The 17,660-nt window shown below is 39.7% G+C and overlaps 1 pseudogene; it reads left to right on the top strand.

The window, feature by feature from the left end:
* Positions 1-17,660, top strand: part of LOC127620572 (membrane-associated guanylate kinase, WW and PDZ domain-containing protein 1-like) — a 121,761-nt pseudogene continuing 104,101 nt past the window's right edge.

Raw genomic sequence — 17,660 nt, 5'->3', positions numbered from 1 at the left:
ATGTATATAGACGCGTTTAAACGGATTATCTTTGAACGGCTGAATTGCTTGAAAAGAATGTGTGTATGTCAACGGCAGTGCAGGTGAGTGTTTCACTGTGTTTTCTGAATGTTTTAATTGTAAATGTGGGTGTGGGAGGAACACGAAATATTCGTTGACTTTGTGACTGTCAAATTACAACAGTTGTCCATATACAGTAGCATATCTTAGTTCTCTTATTAGTTTTCACACGTACCAAAACTTAATATACAGAATTTATGAATTTATTTATACTTTTGATAATGGACATTTTTACTTAATGAGGTATATATATATATATTGGAACAATGTATTGAACGTTTCAGAAGGAAATTGGTACTCTAATTCACCTTGATTGATTACTGATGTACAAAACATCACTATTACGATTTGAAAAAGGTAATTTTTGATTAAATCTAGACAGGCCCCATTTCCAGCAGCCATCACTCCAACACCTTATCCTTGAGTAATCATGCTAAATTGATCATTTGGTACTAGAAAATCACTTGCCATTATATCAAACACAGTTGAAAGCTATTTGGTTCATTAAATGAAGCTTAACATTGTCTTTGTGTTTGTTTTTGAGTTGCCACAGTATGCAATAGACTGGCATGTCTTAAGGTCAATAGTATTAGGTTAAAAATGGCAAAAAAGAAACATCTTTCTCTAGAAACTCGTCAGTCAATCATTGTTTTGAGGAATGAAGGATGCTTGAAATTGACAAAAAAGTGAAGAGTTCATACAAAGGTGTACACTACAGTCCACAAAGACGAAGGACAACTGTCTCTAACAAGGACAGAAAGAGATGTGGAAGGCCAGAAGTACAACTAAACAAGAGGATAAGTACATCAGAGTCTCTAGTTTGAGAAATAGACATCTCACATGTCCTCAGCTGACAGCTTCATTGAATTCTACCTGCTCAACACCAGTTTCATGTACAACAGTAAAGAGAAGACTCAGGGGTGCAGGTCTTATGGGAAGAATTGCAAAGAAAAAGACACTTTTGAAACATAAAAACAAAATAAAAGGTTAGAGTGGGCTAAGAAACTGACACTGGACAACAGATAATTGGAAAAGAGTGTTATGGATCTTAACCCCATTGAGCTTTTGTGAGATCAGCTAGACTTTAAGGTGTGTGAGAAGTGTCCAACAAGACAGCCACATCTATGGCAAGTGCTACAGGAACCATGGGGTAAATGTAATGAGTATCTGGACAAACTGACAGCTAGAATAACAAGGATCTGCAAAGCTGCGCATGGAGGATTTTTTGATGAGAAATCTTTGAAGTAGTTTAAGAAGTTCTGAATATTTTTTTTTCTCAAATTGTAGTAGTAATTTTTAACGTTATTAATGTCCTGACTATACATTGTGATCAGTTGAAGAGCAAAATCTGTACATTATTCCATACTTTTGGCCAGTATACACACACACACACACACACACACACACACACACACACACACACACACACACACACACACACACACACACACACACACACACACACACACATATATAATTTACCTCATTGTTTGTGTTTTTACCTTACATATGTTAAGTTTATCAGATTCCCAGATAGCATATGTACATCTCCGAGAGGTCTGTTTCAGATCTTTTCATCTGGAAAGAATCTTAATCTAATTACCTATAACACACGTAGCCAACTGTGCATCTTTGTCTGTTTTAGATCTTTTAATCTGGAAAGCATTACAATCTTATTGAACATCTGCTAAACATCTTGAAAAGATCTGTTGTACAAACATTCAAAATCATAAAAGTCTCAAAGACATTTGCTGAACGTCTTATTGACATCTGAGAGGAAACGGCTTACCCAGATAGCACACGTACATCTCTGAGATGTCTGTTTTAGATATTTTCTGAAAAGCATCTCAATCTAATTAACATCTGCAAACATCTTAAAAAGATCAGATTTACAAACATTCTAAATATCATAAACGTCTCAAAGTCATCTGCTGAATATCTTATTGACATGTGAGACATCTTATAGACGTATTACAGATGAGCAAACGTCAAAAATATGTCTTCCAGATGTAAACACACACATCAAATGTGTGGGGTGAGAAACATGTGCTGTCAGGGTAAAGGGCCGTTCAAACCAAATGTGTCCTTGTGTTAAAAAATTGCAGCTGAGGCAGCACCATAGATCCACTGGGTGGTGTGCATGATGATGATTGCCTCTGGACTGTTTGCTGGTTCTGGTCTCCATAAGAACGAAACAAGTGTTCCGGGCAGAAAACAACAAGCTTTTATGTGTCACTGTCAAAAGATGGTCATCGCAACTCTGTAAAGTATCTAAACTGGAGCCTCATTGTTTTTTTATTTGGTAATTTGAATAAATGTAATATGTTTAACATCACATTGTCCATTCAAATTGTACACAAATGTGAGTGAAAACACTGGAGACCGGAAAACAAAAACAAGCTTTCGTTATGAATCGTGGAACTCTTCCGCCTTTTAAACATTTGTAATATTTATTTTTAACTTTTCACAGTGTCTAAAAGCAAAGCGCTCCTGCATGAGATGTTAAAAAACAGCAAAGTCATCCGTTTGGCGCATGTTTACATTGGAAAATAATTCTAAAAATGCCGTGGATGGATTCTAAAACGAGTTAAGAGTAAACGACCCCTTACACTTGTGCCCTAAGTGAGTCTCCATCCATCCATCCATCTTCAACCGCTTATCCGAAGTCGGGTCGCGGGGGCAGCTGCTCCAGCAGGGGGCCCCAAACTTCCCTATCCCGAGCCACATTAACCAGCTCTGACTGGGGGACCCCGAGGCGTTCCCAGGCCAGTGTGGAGATGTAATCTCTCCACCTAAGTGGACGTGCCTGAAGCTGGACGTGCCTGAAACACCTCCCTAGGGAGGCGGTCAGGGGGCATTCTTACCAGATGCCCAAACCACCTCAACTGACTCCTTTCGACGCAAAGGAGCAGCGGCTCTACTCCGAGCTCCTCACGGATGACTGAGCTCCTCACCCTATCTCTAAGGGAGAAGCCCGCCACCCTTCTGAGGAAGCCCATTTCGGCCGCTTGTACTCGTGACCTAGTTCTTTCGGTCATGACCCAGCCTAAATGACCATAGGTGAGGGTAGGAACAAAAATTGACCGGTAGATCGAGAGCTTTGCCTTTCGGCTCAGCTCTCTTTTCGTGACAACGGTGCGATAGAGCGAGTGCAATACCGCCCCCGCTGCCCCGATTCTCCGGCCAACCTCCCGCTCCATTGTCCCCTCACTCGTGAACAAGACCCCGAGGTACTTGAACTCCTTCACTTGGGGCAATATTTCCTTCCCTACCTGGAGTACGCACTCCATCGGTTTCCTGCTGAGAACCAAGTGAGTCTAATAATCGTTATTACAAGTTCAGGGCACATGAATGATTAAGTGAAGTCCCATTTACAAGTGGGAAACTCGGAATTCAAGATGATAACCCAATTGCCGAGTTGTCACGTTGAAAGGGGCCTGTCGACATGAAAGATAATGGAAACCAATGATTTTACACAATTATTTTAACTACTGTACTTCATTTTAATAATACTAATTTGTTATATATGACATTGATTTATCGACTCACCCGTTTTAAACCGAAAAGCTTTTGCCATTGTTCATTATGAATTGAGTTTGGCTTCTTCTGTATTTAGTTTCCCATTTAAATGCGTGACATGATGTAGTAACGTATACCCAACTTCACTGTCCATTTGAAGGCAGCAACTGCTAATGCTAGTCTGTTTGTTGTTTTGTCACATGGATGTGATGTGAACTGACTTGCTTGTTATCTGTTTGCTGCTCTGTTGTAGACACCTTTGCAGGAATCATGCATGTGTGAAGGCATTTATATACATTTTAACTTAATATAACATTGCTTAATTTGTAAGTTACTGATGTATGTGTTAAAGAAAGATAAGGTGGAGTTATTGAGGTGTGTGTGAGTGAACAGGGTGTGTCTGTGCTTATGTGCTTCTGGAATAATGAATGTTTTGACCTATACTTCACCAGTGCATCGCTGTAGGCTCAAAGAGCAGTCAAGGTTATCCAACTGTTATGAATCATTCATTAAGTATGAGAAACAGAGAGAGAGGGTTAGGAAATGGTTAGGAAAAAGCAACAATTGCAAAATTCCCCATCCTGAAGTTTCTAGAACCCATGAGAAACTCACTTCACACTACAGGCTGTGTGCATGTGTGAACATATGGTCTCTCTTCATCCTCTCAATTTCTGCTATTGTACCAATCCAATTTCTGCTCAATTAACTTACTGTATAATCATCTTATTTAAGCTGTCTGAATCTTTCTGTGCCTGATCTTCACAAGTTGATCTGATAGCTGAGTATCTGGTAATGAGATGATTCTGATCCTCTACACAGAGCATGTATTGTGCATGATTGTTAATTGTGTGATTATATGCACAGTCTACACATTACTTCATGCATATTCAAGGTTTTAAAGGTGTGGTTGAAGGAGAGAGAGAGATGTGTGGAGAGAGACATACTGCAGTTTACCCTTGCTGGTGTAGGACAGCACTCTGCTTCTGTGAGCTCAGTGTTTGTCTTAGCATCACATCTATCTGCTAATCTCTTTCAGCTCGATCAATCAGTCTCGGTGTCTGTTTGAGTCTATATCAGCCAGTCATGATAGTTTAAAAAAATTGTGAAGGTCATTTTCAAAGAATGGCATGCCAACCTGCAAATTTGAAGGCAGTAGACTAGAAACTTAAAAAATCTACCCCTTAAATGCATCTACACCTACAAATCAAATTATGTCATCATTTACTCCATCAACAACTTAATGTTGTTCCAATCCGGTGTGATTTTCTCAGTAAGGTTGAAACAGTAGGTTGACTTTTCTTTAACCAAAATCGGTCAGTGCTTACCGAAATGCAAAACGATGCCCCCATTGGCCAAAACGATAAGTGTTGTTGGGTGTATGGGCACATGTGAGCTCCATTTTCTGGGTGAAATGTCCACGGAGGGGCGCCAAAAGCGTGTTGTGAACATAGTTGTTTTTAGCTGGACAGGCTGTAATACAATAAAGAGGAATGCATATTTTATAAACTGTACCCCCAACCCAAAGCCCAAACCTAAACCATCAGTGGAGTAAAAATGTAATGTTATAGGGAAAAATGCTATATAGGTCCCCATGCTGCTGTCGCAACATGCTTCCGGTCACGCCACAAGGGAAGGTAAACACACTGGAACCGATGAAAAATGTCTGATAGGAGATGCCACTTGTCAGTGAATCGGCATAATGTGGAGGATCCTAGGTTTCTGGAACTCTCAAAAACATACCGATTTCCCTTGTGATCATGTTGGATTTTCTATATTCTGTGAAAAACAAAAGCCAACGGACTGCCCACAGTTTATTCTCTAACCTTCTTATGCTTACAGCACACAAAACTGGAAAATGCTTTCTCGAAAAACTCAGTGGCTGGTTAAGTTCAATGGAACTTCCGTGAGTAGATGCACACAGGGCATTTTATCAGTCTGCCTGGGAGCCGAGTTGTGTTGATATAATGAGTGTTTTTGAGGACAAAGTAATCACAGAATTTGCCTAAGTTTGCCAGGTTAGTGACAACAAATCTAGATAAATAAAGATATTCAGAGTTTCCTTTCAGACAAGTAGCAGAAAGTGAAGCAGATATTGATGAGCAAAGCTGCATTTTCTGCTTTGTTTACTTAGCTATAGCTGTGAAATTCTCTACAATGAGATTTTCTGTGCTATCGGTAGCAGAGACTTGTGAGGCATTATATAAATAATATTTCCCCATATCAGCCTTTTATTATGGTATGATAGATCTCAGATAACCCCGCCCCTAAACACCCTGTATTGACAAAAATGACTGTGATTGGTCACTATAAATGTCAGTTAGATGGCTTTTCCTGTCAAAATGGGCAGTTCTTGGCAAATTGAAACAGCTATAGACCCTAAACCTATGTCTACGACCTATAGTCTTGAAATGCAACACTAGGGACACTTAAAGGGATAGTTCACCCCAACATTTTTATCCTCATGTATTTACGTTTAAGCCATACCAGATGTGTATGTCTTTCGTTCCTCACCAGAACCGGAGTGAAGATTTTTATAAGCACATTTCAGCTCTTTTGTCCATACAATGGAAGTAAATGGTTGCCATCAGTCTGGTGGCTAATTCACAGTCCAAAAGGCATATTTAGGCAGCAGAAAACCAATCCACATTACTCCAGTCGATCAGGTAATGTCTTCTGAAGCAATTCGATATGTTGATTTAAGAAACAAAGGGTGTTCAAGTGTGATTTTCTGCATATCACGCACCGTTTTGTGGTCTGTCCTGCATAACACGATGGCTCATTTTAGCTTATCGTGGCCCATTCACCACGTTTCATGGCCGACCCACCGGACCACCTGGGCCATTCTCCCGATAGCCATTCCACCCCTGATCGGCCCCAAAGTACGTCGGCCCACCGGGAAATAGCCCGGTATGCCAGATTACCAGTCCAGCCCTGCTGGGATGACTTAAGGGTAAGTAAATCATGAGGGGATTTTCCATTTTGGGTGAACTAACCCTTAAGCTGCAAAAGGATGAAAAATATATATATAAAAGTACTGTAAAAGTAGTCAAAATGACATGTGTGCTATATTACAAGTCTTTGGAGGTAGCTTTGTGTAAGGAATAGACAAAAATGTAAGTAATTATTCACTGACAACCGTCCTCTCAGACATAGTTCTTATATCTCATTCGTGCTTGTGAATTTTCAAATTTGAAGATTGATTCAACAACTTAAATTTCCTTTTGTTTTCATTTAAATAAAGCCATACAGTATGCTTTGGAATGACATGAGGGTGATTAATGGATAGCAGAATTTTAATTTTTTTAATAATTTTTTTTTTTGGTATTTCTTTAAGCATTTAAAATAATGGCACTGAACAACATTTCCTTACAGGATTGAGCCCCCACCCCCCTGGAAAGATCACAACACAAATCAATTAAACTGTTTGAACACTTCAATCTTAAAATGGGTCAGTAAAGAGCGGCACTATTGAGATTTTATTGTTCTTTACCTTCCCACTATTTAACCTAAGAGTCAATACCTGGACCATCATCCCTCTCGCTTCATTATCCATACCAAAAGGGCCTTGACATGTCTGGTGCTTGAAACAACACCAAATATAAATCTGAGCGATGATGGATCGGTCCCCGCTATATAGATATTGATAGCAGGGTATTGAATAAGCATGTCACTGTAAAATTGTTACAAGATAACCACACACAGCCTTGAGCTGGAGCACTGAGGAAGAGGAGGCAAGAGGGAGGGAGATGCAAGGATCGATATCAAGTGGTATGGAGGAGAGAAGCGAGGGAAGGAAGAGGGTGTCGTGGAGGGAGGTAGCAGGAGAAATAGAGGGGCAAGAAGGAGGGAAGGATGAGGTGTTGGGGGTGAAAGAAAAATGGTTGGAGAGGTTTAGGAATAGTTTGCCCAAAACTGAGTATTCTGGAATTATATACGCATACTACAATCATTATTACTCACACTCTGTCGTTGTCATTTTGTACCAAACCTGTATGCTGCTATTTTTGTCATTGAAATACATAAGGAGAATTCTTGAGGAATTTTCAAGTAGCTATTTTTGATACAACAACAGTTCAAGTGATCTGTACAGCTCCAAAAGGACAATAAAAAATATTTTACAAACATATTAAACATATTATATATAACTGTATGATACTATATAGTTTTTGAAAGTCATATGATAGTGTAATAAGTAATTAATTACAAATAATCTTGTCCTGCGCCCAAACTCTTTTCTAGCACTCACATCCATGCAGAGGCGAAACTTTCATCAAAATGTTGGGGGGGACAATAAACAAAACAATTCTCAAGAGCAATTTTTGAAGGGGACACCAAGGTTTTTTTTGTTGTTGCCCCGTTTGCATTTGTATTATTTTATTTCTTAAACAATTATTTTAAGAATATATCATTATATTATTTACAATCCACATATGTTAATGATATTTTGGGGGCGGGAGTTGGGGGGGGGGGGGGCAAACCTCAGATCCCCTCCGACCCCCCCGCGATTTCCGCCTATGCATCCATGTTAGATTTAGACACGAGTCATATGAACTACATTTACTTACTACATTACTAAATATTTTACTTGAATAGTGTTTTTTGTGTTCTCTTGGAGCTTGGATAGTCACTATGAACTGTATTTATATGGAAAAGAGCTGTATGAAGTTTCTTCAGAAATTTCTTTTTGTGTTCAACAGCAAAAATACAGGTTTGGAACAACATGAGGTGAGTAAATAATGACAGATTTTTTTTTTTTTTTTTTTGGTGAACTGTTTCTATGGGATATGGGATATGGGAAGAAAGAAAAAGGAGGAAAATGGTAAGTAGGAGGTTGGAGAGGAAAGGGAAAACAAGAGGGAGGGAAGAGAAGGATGGAGGGTCAACTTCAGCGATGGCATCTGATTCAGCACAATCTCACTCGCACTCTGGTTATTGCACTGTGACCTAGCCAAGCATGCTGGGACTCTCTACTGCCAAGCCTCTCTTCCTCTTTAATTTTTCAGTTTTTCTATTCGTCTATTTCTCCTTTGACCTTCCATCTATACAAACTCAATCTCCTCTTATCCTCTCATTCTTTTCTTTTCCCTCTGGCACTTCTAAACATAATTCAGAATTTTTGATGGTTTTCATTTCCCCAATATCATGTGATTGTCATTATAGTGCTTTAGAGTCTTTTGTCATATCACAATATTTCAAGCCCTTTTTCGTGTATGGCTCATTTTTCATGTCTCTGTATTATGTCAACATTTCTGCTCTCTCTCTCTCTCTCTTGCTCTATCTTGTATCTCTAAAGACAATCACCACTCCTCCGTATTAAGTCTTTTGTACTGTCAACATTTTGTTTTGTGTCCATACATTGTCTGTCGTGGAAATAATATTGTCTTTTAAACAATAAACACATTAACAATGTAATCTCTTTCTCAAAATAAAAGCCTTTTGACAAGCCCTCTGAGAAAAAAAAAGCTACAATTATAAAACGGAGAGTTATGACTGTAAATTCTGATGGGATGAGCTGCACTCAAAGCCGTAAATGCAGATAAATACACTCCTGTGATTGTACATTATATATTGAAGAAATCTTCCAGGCTCAAGTTAAAGGAAAGTTTCACCCAAAAAGTAAAATTCTCTCATCATTTAATGACCCTCATGCCTTCCCAGATGTGAATGACATCCTTTCATCTGCAGAACACAAACGAAGATTTTTAGAAGAATATCTCAACTCTGTAGGCCAATACAGTGAAAAAGCACAATAAGGCAGCATAAAAGTAATCCATAAGACTCCAGTGATTTAAAGTGATTTTGGGTGGGAACAGACCAAAATAGAACTCCTTTTTCACTGTATGTCTTGCCATTTCAGTCTCTAAGTACAATCATGATTTCAAGCTTGTAATCGAGATTGCAAAGAAGACTGCTGATGTCAAGATTGATAGTGAAAAAGGATTTAGAATATGGTCTGTTCTAACCCAAAACCAATTTTTAATTGCTTTCAAAACCAATTTTTAATTGTTGTCGATTGATCCTTTAAGATCAATCGACAATATTTGTGGCATGATGTTGATTACAACAAAAAATAAAAAATAAATCGTGATTACAGTGTGGCACTTACAATGGGAGAGCCATATTAGAATCACATGACCAGCCAAATACTACTTGCTTAATCTCAGTAACCGTCCTGCTATTGGAAACTTTCACTCATCGATTAAAACAATCATGGCTGACTGTGAATAGTGAATTTCTGCAATGGCGTCTGTGACTCAAAACGTCTCGGTTACGTATGTAACCTCTGTTCCCTGAGACAATGGGAACGAGACATTGCGTCACTAAGCTGACACATATTGGAGTGTCTTTTTACATGACCCAGCTGAAACCTTTCTAAAGCCCTGCCCTTTTAGGCACGAAGCTGTCTGGTATAAAAGCGGGCATGCAAACACCATTCTTCAGAATTTTCTGACTAAGGGACAAAGAGCGCATCGTTTGCACCTCAAAGAACTCTTGAGTATTGTAGTGCAGCCAGCTTACGCAATATCTCGTTTCCCGCATCGCAGGGAACCAAGGTTACGTACATAACCGAGACGTTACCTTACGACGTACATTTGACATTGCGTCACTAAGCTGATGCATATGGTGAATAGAGTCCCATCACGCTGCACTACACGACATAACCTTCCAGAGAGGAAACTTCACGCAGCAATCCCGCGGAACGGTTACCAACATGAAAATACCACAAATGAATGACCCTCATGGTGGACCAGGAGGAATGGATATACAAACTGTAGTCATATACCTGTAGTATGAATTAACCCCATCACAAACCCAGTCGGGAAGGAAGTTTATTTGTTTAATGAAAGTGCCTGTGACTTTTGGGAAATACAACTGAATGCAGGCGGTTGTGTAAAAAGTCATGGAGCCTGTACTTAAAAGGAGGGGTATAAGTATATGTTCAGCCATTGAAATAGCAAGCACTCTAGAAAGAGATGACTTGCTATGAGAGAGAGAGACGTTACGTCTAGGTTGTAAAACCTTGAGAATGTGTTTTGAGACGACCTGCTGCAAAACATAGGTCTTGTAAGGACTCACAGTTTGTCCATGACCATGAAGAGGCCACGCCTCCTTTAACCACTTTTATGACCAAAGTTAGGTCCCAAGTCGGGACTGTAGCCTGGCGAGGGGATTTATCCACCCCGCCCCCTTAAGGAATTATGACTAAATCAGGTGCCGGCTTCATATGAATGATACGCAGATATAGTCGCCACATAAACTTTGAGCATAGACGAAGTGAGCCCTGCATCTGATCGTTCTTAAAAAATTTACGAATTTCAGGTATGGGGCAGTTCGCTTCGTCTTTGCTGTGTGAAAATCACCAATTAATGAACACATTCCATTTCAGTGCGTAAAGACATCTCATGGACGGTGCTCTAGCCTGTAAAATGGTGTTCATAATTGACTGAGCCAGTTCTGGCTCCGTTCAAAGGCCACATGTGTAGGCTTCACAGCTCTGGCTGGGGATGCCAAATCAGGCCTTGTGTTTCAGAAAAAAGTCTTTCTTCAGCAGTATTTCCCATGGAGGCCTGTCCATTATTTGTACTGATGAAAGAAACGCAATCAGAATGTTGTGATTCACAATGTCGGAATGAAAAGCTCTTAAAGCTAGAAAGACAGCCAGTAGCTATTGGCGGTTGACATCATGCCTGTTTCACATCTGTCCAGGTGTCGGAAGTCAGGTGTCCATCACACACTGCCTGGCGTCCATCACCAACCTGTGTTGGATGCATTTGTGGTCAGCACTTTCCTTCTGAAAATTTGACCCTGCATAACACCCTGTTGGTAGTAGACTCGCGCTGTCCATGGTGCTAGAGCAGCCAGACAGTGGAGAGTCACCGCGATGCGCATGCGCCCGAGGCTCCAGGCGCAATATGGAACATTGCTTGAGTCAGTACTGAAGAGGTCTCATATGTTACAGACCCAAATTTATGATGGCGGATGTTGCCGCCAGAAAACCCAGCATTCTCTGAAATGACTTATGTTTTAAGGTTTTTCAAGTTTGAACTGAGACAGACACTGAAGAATGGTCTCTACGTGCTCGTTCGTGAGGTGCGCACGCATGCTCACGGAGTCGATACAAACTCTTAAAAAGGAGATATATTGGCTGGGGGAAGTGCTTTTTGCCCAGTAGACATTAGACCAGATTTTCCATATGGCAAAGCAGCAAGTGTCTGTGTCTCTCTGAGGGCATTTTGGTTTGTTTATTGTATGATATAATGCGCCGCTCACCATTGGGAAGCGGTTGTGCATAATGTGTGGGCTTTGAAGTGGGAAATCTCTTTATAGAAAAAGTGTCTCGTGCATGTGCAACTAAAGATGTACTCTTTTTTACAATCTTTATTTTATGATTAAATGTGAGACAGAGAAACAACATATTGAACAATATTTTGAACACCAATATTGCTTCCTGACAAACAGCAGTGGGGAAGAGGGGAACAGCATTGTGAGTCAGGAGCGCTTTTGCTGTGGGTGGAGGTGTGGGGGGGGGGGGGGAGTGTTCCCCTCAGCATGGGGGGCGGTGCTCTTTGAACATCACTGTAGCCTTGCTCGTCCAGTTGTTTGAGGAGATTAACTTGGAAAACTTGGAGCACCGCCATCGCATGGAGTGTTGAACCTGACCTGCCACTATGTATGTTTTTACAGCCAGTGCGGACATCAGTCAACACAGCTTGGAAGGATGAACTGGCCGTGATTTCCACGCCTTACTACTCTTCCACAGGGTGTAGATGGCATAACCTTTGTCTTCTCCATGGTCCACTTTATTGATGAGAGTGGAATCACTGTGCGAACAAGCTGAATAAGATGTGCGGCAGGATTTTGTCAGTTTGTTATGAACTACAGTGAAGAGCGGGGCAGATCCGCGGAACGCAGTCACTTGACAGTGTCCGGACTGCAAGAACCAATCATCAAGGTGAGACCTCTCGAGACCAAGTTCTTCAACCACCCTTGAAAGGACTTGAAGCATCTCCTTGTCAGTGGTGCGTGCATGCTTCGCGCCCTAACTGGGGGAAGGGTGGCAGCGTCATCCACTGACCACTCGCCAGATGCAGCAGGAGATGTAACCGACAAACCGTCAAACGTGACAAGGCCGTGCGCTCCTGCAGAGGGCCGAAGCTTGTCACGCACATACTGTATCAGCATAGATGCAGTATATGGAGATTGAGGGGCTTGTGGGGCATGTGATCCCTTGGGAGTCACAAATGAGGCAAGTGGGAGGTATCGGGAAGCTGAATCGTCCCTCAGAAATCTTCATAGAGCTCTCATAGAGACAAACTCAGTCTGTCTCTATGACAGCTGACTCTGCATGACAAGGAAGGAATATCCAGACAAGGAATGCAGCTCTCATGCTGACCTGATGAAATCCTTAAAACAAGATACATTCACCTGAAGCAACATATAAGATATTTAGACTTGCTTTCAGAGAATAAACTGTTAACAGTTCATTTTGCACCTTAAACTATTAAACCTTTAATTTTCCTTTAAAGGTGATACTAGCCATTATGGGACCTTCAGCAGATTTAGCCACTGAATCAGGATTACTTAGATTTAAATTTGGGAGTCTTAGGCACAAAAATTGGAGTAAAACACCCCTTATGCATGGTATGCAATGGTCTCTTAACATACTGCTTTATTAAGAGCTTTCAGGCATGCAGTTTTGCATTGTCAGTTTGATCTATGACTAAATTCTCCAAAGTCGTTTACTGTACATTTCCATTAATTTTTTGGAAAGGATCATTTCGGTATAGAATGCAAAGTCGGCACATTCTCTTTTTGTTTACTTGCCACATAAACACAAGACAGGGGCAGCTCAGGAGAGTAGAGGCACAAAGTTTAAAAATATCCATAATTTCATCTCCCATGATTGTCATACATAAATTTATTGCAGCAGGTTTACATTATAACCCTTATATTGAGCTTCTGTCATGGGTATTAAATCTAATGTGTGTGTGTGTGACCTGTATTTGAGAATGTAGGGGGCGTGCTTTTTGTCCCGCTCACATTTAATCTTTTATTTTAAAATCTGTCAAGGCTGTCTGTGATTGTCGGCTACACCAGTGCCCCAGATTTGGGCAGGATTGAGCATCACAGGGTTTAATGCATCCCTTGTCCAAGAGTGATTAGATGGGGAGATGTGATGCTATACAGACGTATAGAACATCGGTCTGTGTGGATGCTCAGGTTCGTTTAGAGGTCATTTGTAATTTAAGATTCACAAGCTGGCTGACCTCCAGCAGTTCTCCCAGCAGAGAGGGATGCAAAGATTAGGGTCACAAGCAAATACAGGTTAGAACAGAAGGGGTGTCATAACTGCTCTAATTCAGGTTATTAAAAATATTTGACAAAGTTATGTCTAAAATACTATACGTGGTAATATGTTAGGCACGATGTTTGTTATGCAAAGTAATTAAGTGTATTTAACAGCCTGATCTCTTGAAATTTATGTGAAAATGGCAAAAATTTTGCAAACCAAAATGGCATGCCTTATTACACGTTTGGCTGCAGTTTCCCAGTGAAATGTCCAGTGGGGGGCACCAAAAGTGAGTGAAATGATGTTGTAATCATGTTGTAAATGAATTGAATTGAAAGTGAATATAAGATGCATGTTTTAATTAGTAAAACGCACCTCCCTAACCTAAAACGTTAACCTAAACCTAACCAAAAGTGTCTTAAAAAATTATAGGTAAAAAACAGTCATTCTTACCCTAAACACCTAAACCAAACCGATAGTGTTTTAAAAGAAATTCAACAGGAAAAGCACATTTACTGAAGCAACCACTTCATATCGTGTTACGACTATGGCACTTTTGCTTCACTTTCACTTCAGTTGCTAGTGTCCTTGGCTTGTCTCGAGGCACGGTCTCCGAGTTCAAAGTCCAATATTCTGTCAGGTGAGTTACAGTGCAGGCTAATAATATTGGAATAAGTGTGTAAATGTAGGTGGGTCTGTAATGCATGTGTTTAAAAAATATATAATTTTTCAAATGATGCGTTACAGTAAGTGTTTTGGTATAAAGACATAGCAGGGTGGTGAGTAATAGAGTGAAAAATAAGTGTTGGAAATTCGACCTGGAAACTGAAGCAAAACGTAGAAAGCGTTTACAAAATTGTAGTCGATGTAACATTAATTCTATGATACTAGGTATTTAGTATTTAAATGTGCCTTGTATTTTTACAATGACATTAGTAACCAAAACTAAATTGCATTACACCCAATGCATTTCATTTGAATGTATCAAACAGCATGAACTATCAAACAGTCATGGTATGAAATATTCATGAATTAAATGAGTTAATTACAGTTTTTTGTCCTATAGTCCAATTTTTAGTGCTCCATCTTTCAACAACAGTTCCTTTGCTAAGCTTGAATCATATTGTGGCTGGTTCACAAGACATTCACACCGAAATCTTATGAATACTCAAATGCTATACAATTTATGGCGATGTTGGGTGCTTCAATCAGCTTCAACGGGCCAAAGCAGAGACGCTGGTCTTCACATCTCACATTTCCCTGTTTATTTACACACAGGACTGCATGTGTATCTCCCAGTAAGTGGCAGAAGCAGAATAAGACGTGTTTTTTGCCGCTTTTAAAATGTGCCGCACATCACCGGAAATGCATGAAAACGATTAAAGACGTCCATCGAGTGCATTTTTACAAAAGACCAACAATTAAAAATATCACAGATGAGTGCAAAAACAGTCCAGGATGCCTTCCAAACAGCAAAACAGCAAGACAAGAAACACGATGGGGGATCCTTTTTAGAGTTCTAGCTTAACATTGCATCTTTTAAAAGCGGTGGGAGATGTATGATAATGGTCAAAGCTGTTCATCTAGTGCAGGATTATGTAAAAAAACATTTAAAACCAGACAGACACATGGAGTCCTGTGTAAGTCCACTTTGGATGAATCTCCCATTATAGACCCATCTCTCTGCTCTTCACCTTTGTGACTGACTGACCACCAGTGGGAGGGGTCAAGGGTGCAATGATGACAAATTTGCATTGCATATGCAGATGTATTTGGTGTTTGTGATGTCACAATTTCCACGAATTACAAACGAGCCATTTTTGCAGCTTGGTTTAAATAAATGTTAAATAAATAAAAAGGAAGTTTTCAGTTCTGAAACTTACAGGAAAATTTGATTCCTCTTGTCATGACCCCTTTCAAGACGTCTATGTAAACGCCCTTTTTGCATATGAAATGAGAAAAGTCATGAATCACAGGTTTGCTTTCTGGTATAATATAATTTGCACTGCCCCAGCCTCTCTTTGCAAAGCATGAATTACATTGTGACAGGTTCACAAAACAATCCGCTCTTAAATGTGCTGCACAAACAGTTAAGGTCAGACAGAAATGATGAAAGACTGTGGTAAAAATAAACTTCAGCCACTCGTTTATATCTCTGGATTATGTAGGTCTGCTAAAAGGGATTTTTATTTCCAGTCCCACTTTATATTAGGTGTCTTTAACTACTATGTACTAACATTAAAATACATACAATACAATGTACTTATTGTGTAACTACATATTGTTATGCAAAATTCTCACAAGATTCATGTTTGCTGCTACTGAGGTTGAGGTACAGGTTTGGGGTTTGGGTTTAGATTTTCAGTTAGGGTTTAGGGTAAGGGTTGGAGTAGGGCAAGAGTAAGGATTAGTATCAGGGTTAAGGATAACAGTGTAACTATAGATGTAATTAAATGCAGGTACTTTAAATGTACAAAAAATATGTACATAATAAGTACATTGTATCAAATGCTTTAGTAAATAAGCAAACACACAAACACCACAAAACTCTTAAGTTTTATTTCATGGGGTCTTTGAAAATAGTGTTCTGATGAAGCAGTCTCTATATTGCCAGCAGTCTAGGGTAATGTCAACTATAATAATGAATACAGAGACGAACATCCATTGTTCCATATTCTGACCACGAGCAGACACACAAAGCTGAATCACATGATGACTCTATAACAGTACGGTTTTATTCTCATACCCAATGCATAGTCTATAGCATTAGTTATTCATGTTCTCATGAATGAACTACCATGCGTATTCCTGGAATAAAGATTGGTCCCTTAAAATAAGTATTAAGAAGAAATAGATACATTTAGAGAGAAAATCAACAATGGCGGTAGAATAGATAGATGTGTCATATTGTTTTGCTCCGTGACTGTATGGAATTTCACTGGTGAGCCATCATAGCAGAATTAAGTGGTTGATGCGTAAACAGATATGGGGTGGTCAGCTATTTCCTGACCATAAGGGTCAGCATTTTCAACACTACATGTAAAATATGCATTTCTATAGAACTTACAGCATTCTGTGTTCAAGACTCCAGGCATTTGAGAATGATGTTATAAAATCATGCTGTTTGTTATTGTAATATTGGGTGACATTTGGTGATCTGTAATGAAGTAATCAGTATTAAATGAAAATGAATGTAAAAAAGTAAGGTTAAAAGGAAAATCTTATGTATTTTTGACCCCTAGAGTAAGATCAAAGTGCTGCTTGCTCTTTTTAGTTGTAGCAATGACATGGTAGGATTTCATCTCTCTGAAGAGAAACAGTTTCGACCTTTGAATATAGATGCATCTAATGCCGTTGAACAAGGCTGACAGTCTAGACTAGAGAGCATGAGGATGTGTAGCCTCCACGGTGTATGTGTTTGACAGCGCATGCCATCTCTAACCAACTGGAGTTGACAGTTTGTTTCACACAAAGACACCTCTAGACATTTGAGTGTGTAACAAGGAATATATTTGCTTGATCTTTCCGTATACAACAAGCAGATGGGCAGGGATGTGATATTTAATATTGCATTAGTGTAACAACTATAATGAGCACTGACAGTTACACTTGATGACACTTACTTTTGTAATATCTGAAAGTCAAAACATTGAGTGCTGTGGGCATGTGTGGCGCTAAGGCTGGGCTACTGGGGCTAATGAATGTTTTCCAAAAAGCCCAGAATGTTCTTTGTATCTTGATGTCAGAAGAACCAATGCTTAGGTATCAAGTTAATACTAAAACACATATT

The sequence above is a fragment of the Xyrauchen texanus genome, chromosome 27 (genome assembly GCF_025860055.1).
Source record: "Xyrauchen texanus isolate HMW12.3.18 chromosome 27, RBS_HiC_50CHRs, whole genome shotgun sequence".
Classification (NCBI taxonomy): domain Eukaryota; kingdom Metazoa; phylum Chordata; class Actinopteri; order Cypriniformes; family Catostomidae; genus Xyrauchen; species Xyrauchen texanus.
The sequence above is the reverse complement of the archived record's forward strand: the minus strand, read 5'-3'. Positions and strand labels throughout refer to the sequence as shown.